This window comes from Schistocerca piceifrons, chromosome 8 (genome assembly GCF_021461385.2).
Source record: "Schistocerca piceifrons isolate TAMUIC-IGC-003096 chromosome 8, iqSchPice1.1, whole genome shotgun sequence".
In the NCBI taxonomy this organism is placed as follows: domain Eukaryota; kingdom Metazoa; phylum Arthropoda; class Insecta; order Orthoptera; family Acrididae; genus Schistocerca; species Schistocerca piceifrons.
In genome coordinates this window covers 392,942,258-392,953,302 of record NC_060145.1, presented here as the reverse complement: position 1 = coordinate 392,953,302, position 11,045 = coordinate 392,942,258, and the positions used below count along the sequence as shown (strand labels likewise).

Genomic DNA, 11,045 nt, shown 5'->3' with positions numbered 1-11,045 from the left:
TAGTATCATCGTCTCGGGAGCATAAAATACTGCCTTCCTCGCCGTTGCCTTGTAATGGCTTATCTTTGCCTCTGTGGATATATACCTTTTATTGTATATTTCTCTCTTCATTCAGAAGGCTGACTTCATCTTCTTTGTCCTCTCTGTTATTCCCTCCTTGTACCCGTTCCCTCCTGTTATAAATTCTCTCAGGTATTTAAAATTGTTCACCATTTTCACAGTGCCTCCCGGTGTTTCCCAGTCTGCAGTGGTATTTAATGTTTTTGTCTTGTTATAGGCGATCCTCAGTCCCACCTTTCAGGCTACGTTACTTAAGTTGTCGAGTAGTGTCTCTGTGTCTTCTTCCGTCTCACTTACTATTGCTGCAAAGGCTAGGCAGTCCACTTGAGCCATGTTGTCCTTTTTGTTCCCCACATGGGTCTTTGGTATTCCCATTTCCTCGTTAATTGCTCTCCACAACTCATCCATAATGGTACATTTGTACGTAAAGGCTGACTACTCCAGCGAGGGCACTTTATTATTATCAACTAAGAATCGTACTTCATTGTCACTACAGACAAAGCAGGGAGGAAGCTGCTGCCGAACTACCTTTAGGATGTAGCCTGACCGAGGAATAATGTCAGGGGGTGATAGCGATTTTCAGACCAGGAATTAAGAAAAGACAGATCAAGTGACCCATGGCAAAACACTGTATGTATGTGTCAACACTGGAGATCATCCACCAATTAGCCAGCTTTCACATAGAGTGTTGCCAGCAGATCGACGAATAACACAGGAGGAACTGGAGAAGATACTGTAAGACATCTTTGAACCTTCAGAGAGTTATTGGCCTTCGTAACATCTGACAGTCTCCATGAGTTTGGAGTTCAGTCGTTTGGACTCAGTAACACTCCAGTCACCTTTGACATCCCAAATGAACGACGTGTGTTTTCTACGAGGATGACGTGTCGATTTTTCCAAGACATCTGGAGAATATGTAAGCCACCTGAAAATCGTGTTATATGTTCTGACTGCAAGTATCCGCCTGAATCCGATCAAGTGCCCCTTTGTCATCCAAGGAAAAAAATCTTGCTTCACCTAGTGAACGGTGGTGGATTTCGTCCTGATCCCCTCGCCAATCCCTCTTCATATTCGTGACGAGAGAAGTTTTATCGCTTTTTGCTTGTACAGGGCTATTACAAATGATTGAAGCGATTTCATAAATTCACTGTAGCTCCATTCATTGACATATGGTCACGACACACTACAGATACGTAGAAAAACTCATAAAGTTTTGTTCGGCTGAAGCCGCACTTCAGGTTTCTGCCGCCAGAGCGCTCGAGAGCGCAGTGAGACAAAATGGCGACAGGAGCCGAGAAAGCGTATGTCGTGCTTGAAATGCACTCACATCAGTCAGTCATAACAGTGCAACGACACTTCAGGACGAAGTTCAACAAAGATCCACCAACTGCTAACTCCATTCGGCGATGGTATGCGCAGTTTAAAGCTTCTGGATGCCTCACGGTTTAAAGTTTACGGCCCCTTTTTCTTCTGCGAAAAAAACGTTACAGGACATGTGTATCTGGACATGCTGGAAAATTGGCGCATGCCACAACTGGAGACCGACAGCGCCGACTTCATCTTTCAACAGGATGGTGCTCCACCGCACTTCCATCATGATGTTCGGCATTTCTTAAACAGGAGATTGGAAAACCGATGGATCGGTCGTGGTGGAGATCATGATCAGCAATTCATGTCATGGCCTCCACGCTCTCCCGACTTAACCCCATGCGACTTCTTTTTGTGGGGTTATGTGAAAGATTCAGTGTTTAAACCTCCTCTACCAAGAGACGTGCAAGAACTGCGAGCTCGCATCAACGATACTTTCGAACTCGTTGATGGGGACATGCTGCGCCGAGTGTGGGCGGAACTTGATTATCGTCTTGATGTCTGCCGAATCACTAAAGGGGCACATATCGAACATTTATGAATGCCTAAAAAACTTTTTGAGTTTTTGTATGTGTGTGCAAAGCATTGTGAAAATATCTCAAATAATAAAGTTATTGTAGAGCTGTGAAATCGCTTCAATCATTTGTAATAACCCTGTACTACTGGCGATTCGTAAAGGCCTTCTTTATTAGGGCACATCCCTTGCAAGAACTTCTGCAGGGAGACGTCGAAGTTTCCTGGAACTACGTGCAATGAAGATCTTTCTTTGTTCTGGAGGTGCTAATATCTTCACCAGCACTGTGTGACGAGAATGCCGAGAATAGAACTTCACACTGACGTTAGTTGTTCTTGTAAAAATTCAGGAAGCCGTTGAATGGTTGACAGCTTATGCGTTTAGAGTACTCTCCAACTCCAAGATGAAGTACTCTGGAACCGGGAAAGAGTGCCTTGAAGTTATCTGGGCCATCGACAAGTTCTGGCCGCATTTATTTGGCAAGCCATACATTGTTGTGACGTGACTACCATTCTCCGTGTTGGATGGCTACTCTGAAGGATCCGCCCAGACAACTCGTGTAATGGGCACTGAGGCATCAGGCATATGACGTCATAATGGTATACAACAAAAAGGAGGTGAACACTTGGTCGTTGAATGTCTTTCAAGGAATTCTTTGGTGGAACACAGCAACACGGACGTAATTTCAGTCATCGCTGCATTACATGTTGTTGCTGAAAACTACAGAAGACTTGAGGTTTAGGAACTGACCAAAGGAGGATTCCAATTAATAAATGGTACATTATATAAAGGGAACGGTAGTCGATTGCTTATCTGCGGTCAGCTCAAACACCTGGTCACTTGAGATTCGTGAAGCATCTAAACAGAATAAAGACCAAATTCCATCGCCCAGGTCTCTACCAACCTGTTAGAAAACCAATGTCGGAAGCTCATCTGCACTTCCTCCAAGAGATTAGGGTATCAATTTCACCTGCAACAGCACAAGTCACCGGATTGTAATCGGTCTCTTGAGGAGGTTCCCGAAGTCGCCAAATAGGGATCAGTGGATAATATTCTGCATTGACTTCCTCTCCACCAAAGCTGTGGCGACTCCCAAAGATTCGGAAGTAGCAAAGTTCCTTGTGAAATATATCATTTTGCAGCACCGAGCACCGAAGTGGTGATGTCTGATCTTGGAAAAGTTTTCTAATCGAGACTAGCATCAGAGATGATTTGACTCTGTGACATCACCCACAGGACAACTGGCTGTCATCGATAGACAAATGTCCTCACAGAATGCTTTAATAAGACATAGGCAGATATGCTTTCAGTGTACAATGATGTCGAACGGAGAGACCGGGATACAATATTGCACCACGTTAAATTCGCTTACAATTTCGCGAAGCAAGAGACTACAGACCTCATACTGTTCTTTCTGTTTCACGGCTGTGAGGCCGAAAAGACAATTGATACACTTTTCCCGTGTCAATTGGGCGATACTCGCCGTGGTGATGTGAAACATCTCATCACCATGATCAGAGAAGCAAGGCGGCTGGCTACCATACTGACTCGGTGCGCCCAGTAAATGAAATGAAATGTCATATGGCAATCAGGGCCGGGAAAGCTAGGCCGCCGAGTTGTAAGTCTTTTCAGTTGACGCAACACTGCGCGACTTGCTTGTTGATGATGACTGAATGATGATGTAGACAACACAAGACCCAGTCCCCGTCTACGAGCGGAGTCTCCGACCCGGCAAGGAATCGAACGCTCTGACCGCTCAGTTAAGGGGTTAGAATGGACGCCCAGGAGAAGGGTGGCTACACAATGACAAGCACCGACCAATGAGATGCAGTCTGAGAGACATCATATGGATTTTCAGGCCTGTGCGAAAGGTAATACTATCTGAAAAATTACAAAAGCGCTGCCGTGGGCCGTACCGTATCCTTCGTCGCTTTCGGGCGTCACATATGAAGTCTAGGATTGTTATCCTTAATGAAGAAGATAAAAACACCGAGACATCGTCTATGTCCTCTGTATGAAGCTCTGCTACATTAAAGAGACACAGATCGACAATGGGATGTTCAAGAAGACTGGATCCGCTAAATTATCGCAAAGGTTCGACTGGAGGCTACCTGCGACGCGCATTCTAATGAAGAAGAAGTAGCAAAATAAGAGTATCGCCCACCGTGCAAACATTCACTGACAGGATCTAGATCCAGGGCGATGTTGTCGATTGGAGTGAGTAATTCAGAAACAGCGGGACGCAGTTCCACCAAAAGAGGCAGCAATGGCGACAGTTGTGACGAATGTAGTATGGCGTAATACACTCCTGGAAATGGAAAAAAGAACACATTGACATCGGTGTGTCAGACCCACCATACTTGCTCCGGACACTGCGAGAGGGCTGTACAAGCTATGATCACACGCACGGCACAGCGGACCCACGAGGGACCGCGGTGTTGGCCGTCGAATGGCGCTAGCTGCGCAGCATTTGTGCACCGCCGCCGTCAGTGTCAGCCAGTTTGCCGTGGCATACGGAGCTCCATCGCAGTCTTTAACACTGGTAGCATGCCGCGACAGCGTGGACGTGAACCGTATGTGCAGTTGACGGTCTTTGAGCGAGGGCGTATAGTGGGCATGCGGGAAGCCGGGTGGACGTACCGCCGAATTGCTCAACACGTGGGGCGTGAGGTCTCCACAGTACATCGATGTTGTCGCCAGTGGTCGGCGGAAGGTGCACGTGCCCGTCGACCTGGGACCGGACCGCAGCGACGGACGGATGCACGCCAAGACCGTAGGATCCTACGCAGTGCCGTAGGGGACCGCACCACCACTTCCCAGCAAATTAGGGACACTGTTGCTCCTGGGGTATAGGCGAGGACCATTCGCAACCGTCTCCATGAAGCTGGGCTACGGTCCCGCACACCGTTAGGCCGTCTTCCGCTCACGCCCCAACATCGTGCAGCCCGCCTCCAGTGGTGTCGCGACAGGCGTGAATGGAGGGACGAATGGAGACGTGTCGTCTTCAGCGATGAGAGTCGCTTCTGCCTTGGTGCCAATGATGGTCGTATGCGTGTTTGGCGCCGTGCAGGTGAGCGCCACAATCAGGACTGCATACGACCGAGGCACACAGGGCCAACACCCGGCATCATGGTGTGGGGAGCGATCTCCTACACTGGCCGTACACCGCTGGTGATCGTCGAGGGGACACTGAATACTGCACGGTACATCCAAACCGTCATTGAACCCATCGTTCTACCATTCCTAGACTGGCAAGGGAACTTGCTGTTCCAACACGACAATGCACGTCCGCATGTATCCCGTGCCACCCAACGTGCTCTAGAAGGTGTAAGTCAACTACCCTGGCCAGCAAGATCTCCGGATCTGTCCCCCATTGAGCATGTTTGGGACTGGATGAAGCGTCGTCTCACGCGGTTTGCACGTCCAGCACGAACGCTGGTCCAACTGAGGCGCCAGGTGGAAATGGCATGGCAAGCCGTTCCACAGGACTACATCCAGCATCTCTACGATCGTCTCCATGGGAGAATAGCAGCCTGCATTGCTGCGAAAGGTGGATATACACTGTACTAGTGCCGACATTGTGCATGCTCTGTTGCCTGTGTCTATGTGCCTGTGGTTCTGACAGTATGATCATGTGATGTATCTGACCCCAGGAATGTGTCAATAAAGTTTCCCCTTCCTGGGACAATGAATTCACGGTGTTCTTATTTCAATTTCCAGGAGTGTATATTCGTATAAATGTCTTTGCACTGCATCCAGGGGGTCAGTTCTGTTCTGGGTGTACTTCGGAGTCAGTAGTCAGTGTGTTCGCAGTGCTAACACGGAAACTACACGGGAATCGGATATATGTAATTTTTTGTATTTATGGCACGTGAAGTTGAGAACAGGCTGTCTTCCTGATCGTGGTAGCATCGGAGAGCGAACCTACAGCAGGTGTTACAGAAAATATTACAGCATAAGGAGTAGGAGGAAATATTGACCCATTAAACACATTGGAATGCAAGACAATTTCACAGAATCGGAACACAGTAATCCACGATTCCGGATTTCCATCACTAGTCCTAATAAGAGAAGGTTCTTGAAATACCTTATGTTTCTAATGTTTGTATATTCTGGAATATTTTGTGTCTGTAAAAGTGCAAGCATTCTGCAACATTCGACATTCCTGTAAATGTCTGTGCTCTCCATCCAGGGGTAAGTTCTGTTCTAGCTGTACTTTGGTGCCTGTAGTCAGTGTATTTGCAGTGCTAACAAGGAAACCACTCGGCAGTCCGTCTTCCTGATAGTGGTAGCATCGGAGAGCGAACCTACAGCAAGTGTTTCTGCTAAAAAGTAGTACAGAATGAAGAACAGGAGGAAATATTGGTCCATTAAACGCAATAAACACAAGACACTATTATAGAATGGGTCAACACTAATCCACAATTCTGGATTTTTCATCACTGGTCCTAATAAGAGCCAACGGCCTTGCCGCAGTGGTAACACCGGTTCCTGTCAGATCACCGAAGTTAAGCGCTGTCGGGCTGGGCTAGCACTTGGATGGGTGACCTCCCGGTCTGGCGAAGGCTGTAGGCAAGCGGGATGCACAGCCCTTGTGAGGCAAACTGAGGAGCTACTTGATGAGAAGTAGCGGCTCCGGTCTCGTAAACAGACATACGGCCGAGAGAGCGGTGTGCTCACCACATGCCTCTCCATATCCGCATTCAGTGACGCCTGTGGGTGAGGATGACACGGCGGTCGGTCGGTGCCGTTGGATCTCCCAAGTCCTGTTCGGACGTAGTTTAGAGTTGAGTTTTAGACCTAATAATAGAATTTATCGAAGGTGAATAAAATATTTGTCGAGCACCAGGGAGTCCAAAATAATAAAAGCATGGGAAATTACCTTTAGACGAAGATAGGACATACATATGATCATGAGAGAAACGAGATCGAATGCGAATGGCAGAATTTGCAGCAGCTCTTGCCGGAGAGAGCAGACTGCGTGCTTACATAACTTCAACGATCGCAGTGGTCGCGTGTATCCTCTCTTGGTGCAAACGTATTCTTACCTATAGGGCACTAAACACAGCTGACTCTAAAATAATGGAAACCTGTACATCTTAAGCAGGGATGTCGAAAACTTCCATACTAATACTTACGAGAGATCTAAAAACCAAACGTCATCAATGCTAACCTTCATCAGAGTGAGTGGTGCAGAAGAAGTAGTTACTGTATCCACCTTTACTGATCAGGATGTACTGACCCTACCTGAGCCGTTTTAGGCGGTGGTGCTGAGGTCATTCTTGGCTTTTCGGTTCAGCATTCTGAAATGGCACCGCTAGGATACACGTACGAAAATAAAGATGTACCTCCGCGATAGCGTGACTGTGAGAACCAATTTCAACTAGAGGGCTATTTGGTCCAAAAATTGACACCATCTTATGACTTTCTTAAACAATATTCTTGAGCCGTGCACGTCTCGTGTTTATCCCATTTATTGTTTGTCATCTTCTATTACGTTACTGCCGTCTCATTTTCTTATTACATTTACTGGTGTCACTAACTCCTGCCTTATTTGCCCGTGAGTGGCAGCAGCAGCGCGTATCGACAAGTGCACTGTTGTACCACCTCTGGAGCAACCGATAGTATTTCCAGGTCGTCGTGTGTCTGACAGTTGGAGACGAACCAGCAGTGCAGTCGGGACGCAGCAGTGAAGTCGGGGATGGAGCTCCAGTGAGGCGCAGACTGCCACTGCTCGCTGACCGCTGGCGACACACATGAACTGTCTGTCGGAGGGATGTTGGAGTGGGACGACTGTTGGTTTGTTGTTCGGTTGGTCATTGGCCGACGTATATTTGGTCCTTTCACCGTTTCCGGGCCTGGCAGTTGGTCGGTTGGCGTCGAACAGCGATTCGGGCCTGGCAGTTGGTCGGTTGGCGTGGAGCAGCGAGGAAATCGCTGTGGCACGTACTTTGGCCGGGCCTGCTGGTGGCCTCTATGTGGTGTCGGAGTGTGTGGTGCTGTTCCCATTGCTACGAGGTTCGTGGCTCACCGATCCTGGACACGAAAGTTGAGCACTGACTTAATCTACCAGCAAGTCACGACTGTTCACACTGTGTCGTTTTGAGTTCGTTGTCGGCTGTTGGCATATTTCCATATTCCCGTGAGCAACAACGTGTGTTTTCAAGTTGGGAGATATTAGCCACCCTCTGGTGCAGTTTAAGTGTACTTGGCTATTTGAATTGAAGTGCACCAGCGGAATCTTCTGCCTTGTGGTCGTTAACGTTCCGGTTACCTGCCCTGGCCATTGAAGTAAATTCAGGCAGTGTATTTTCCTCATCCTGTTGTCACTGTCCAGCACGGTGTGTAGTTTGATACCTCAGTGTATAATTGGTTGAGGGCGCCAATACCTTCTATGTTGTTCCATTGAACTTCCTGTTGTGTGCTGGTCGGGTGAAACGGAGGTTATCTTGTCGGTGGGTCCGTTGACTGTCGGTCGGTTGGGTTGTCGTCGGATCGACTATGGTTGGGCAGACTGCCTGTCTCACGTAAGCAAGCGTTAGTGTTTGGATTCCAGGCCGACCCTCAGAACTTCTGAGCGCCCTTGGATGTACTGCCTTTTCTTGTTTGTTCTTGTAGTTTGTACTTGTATGGCTTCTAGCCGATTTTTAGATTAAGGTTGTTTTGCCCTTAAGGTGTTAGATGGTTTGGGCCTTCAGTCTAATTTAAGAACTGTTTTACGTAAAGCCGTTGGCATTTATAAAATTAATATTATTGAGTCTTGTTGGGCCTTCAGCCGATTTTGAATTTAAGTTGTTTGCTCTTAAAGTGTCACATTCTTTGGGCCTTCAGCCTAATTCAGAAACTGCTTTAAGATAAAGCTTTACCTTTTAAATTTCTAATTTTGGTTGAGCTTTAAGTTATTGGCTTTCAGCCGTTTTTAAATTAAAGTGGTCTCGCCCTTAAGGCGCATTCAGCCGCTAATTAAGTTCCAAAACTAAAGCTATGTTTTTTTTTAATTTTTCTTGGCTCTTGTAATGTTTGATCAAATAGAAGTTTGTATGTTCGAGTGTAACTGACAGCCGCTTGTTTTGGCCCCTTTCCACAACTTAAACTAGCTGTCCTGTCCGGCGGGTTTAGCAGGGCGTCTCAATTCTTATTTTAACTTCACTATCAAATGGTCACGTACGTCATTAACACATCGACGGGTCCACAATACCGTGAAAAATTGGTATTATAGTGAAAATTTGCATATCCAGTTTTCTGACATTAAATATGCACTTAGTCGACTTGTGATTGTGGAAATCGGATTTGTAATTTCCTCTCTTGTATGACTCACTGATCGTATCTAATACTGATTTGCTACTCTGGTCTGTTTCTTTGCAACGATAGTACGAAACAGCAGCTAAGATCTCTCCACGTGTGTATCGAACATCGAGGAACCTTGTCCGCAGTTCGTGGTTTCACCGTTTACGGAAGTATGGATTCGCGAAGTAGGTCTCTGCAGACATGTGGTATCAGAGGCTGCAAGCAGATCACTCAATTCCTATAAAATATGGACCGGTGGTTTGTGGGCGGGGAACTGGCGCCCGATAGCGTCCCATATGGGTTCCACTGCGGTCAGATCAGGGAAATTTGACAGCCAAGTCATTAATGTGAGTTGACTCTTATGATGCTGTAACCGCTGTAGCATAGTTCTAGCCGTGTAACGCGGACAGTTAATCTGCTAGAAGATGACATCGCCGTTGGGCCAGATTTCAAACATGAAGGGACGCTGGTGGTCCTCAAAAGTGCTAGTTAGCACACAGCGTTTCTCAACTTTTCAGTATTCCTCAACCAATTTTAAGTCATAAATTTCTCTCCTCCCCCCCGCCGCCCCCCCCCCCCCTCCCTCGCTCTGTCGATTTCTACACAATTCTATTTTGAGTGTTTTGACGCTAAAGCTACAAAGCTAGATCCCCTTAAAAATTACCAACGTTAAGAAAATTTATTCTCATATCGCAACACTGATCCTCTATGTCGGCCCCCTATTACTACTCCCTGTCTTAGAGGTAGCACCGGCCGCTGTGGCCGAGCGGTTGTAGGCGCTTCAGTCCGAAAACGCGCTGTTGCTACGGTCACAGGTTCGAATCCTGCCCCTGGCATGGATGTTTGTGATGTCCTTAGGTTAGTTAGGTTTAAGTAGTTCTGTCTAGGGGACTGATGACCGCAGATGTTAATTCCATAGTGCTTAGAGCGATTTGAACCATTTTAGAGGCAACGCCCGAAAATACTCCCGAAGGTCTCTTAAATGCCGATTAATAAGTATTCGTAAACTTCACGGCTAGTGGCTATATCAAATGACAATGTGGAAATAAAATTTTATCCAGGGTTCGTTGACGAGTTTCATGTACTGAAAACAGCTGCATTTCTTACACTAATATTGCGAAATCACATTTTTCCCGTTGGCTGATTTTAAGATAAAATATAAATCTCATTTAAACTGAAGAGCTGAGAGAGTCTATCTCTGATATTAAACCGTCCTTCAGAAACTTTGTTCTACAACTAAGGTCCAGGGGAGTAAACAATAATTACAAAACTTGTTTTTAATTTAGTCTGAAAAGTTGCTTATTAAAGGTATTGTGCAGTACTGATACACTATTGTTTATAAGCAGATTATATCAGTGTAAATGTGAATCTTAATTTTGTATTATGGCAGAATGTATTTGCATTTAGCCTTGCTTTTCTTACAATAAATTAATCAATTTTTCATATATTTTGCTTTCCCGTAATACCAATCAGGTTCCTTTCAGAGTATGCAGACACAATAGCGCCTTTCTTAGCGATCATATACAACGGCTCACCTAACGAAATGTCTGTTTCTAAATACTGGAAAGTAGCACAGGTCACACCAATATTCAAGAAAGAGGTGCAACCCATTGAATTACAGACCCATATCACTGACCTCAGTTTGCAGTAGGATTTCGGAGCATATACTGCACTCGAACATCATGAATCACCTTGAAGAAAATAACTTATTGATACATAACCGACACGGATTCAGAAAATATCGTTCCTTGTGCAACACAGCTAGCTCTTTATTCCCATGAAGTAATGAGTGCTGTCGACAAGGGATCCCAGATCA

General features: G+C 46.3%; 1 pseudogene; it reads left to right on the top strand.

The window, feature by feature from the left end:
• Positions 1 to 6,399: 6,399 nt before the first annotated feature.
• LOC124712918 lies at positions 6,400 to 6,517 on the top strand (annotated as a pseudogene).
• The last annotated feature ends 4,528 nt before the right edge of the window (positions 6,518 to 11,045 follow it).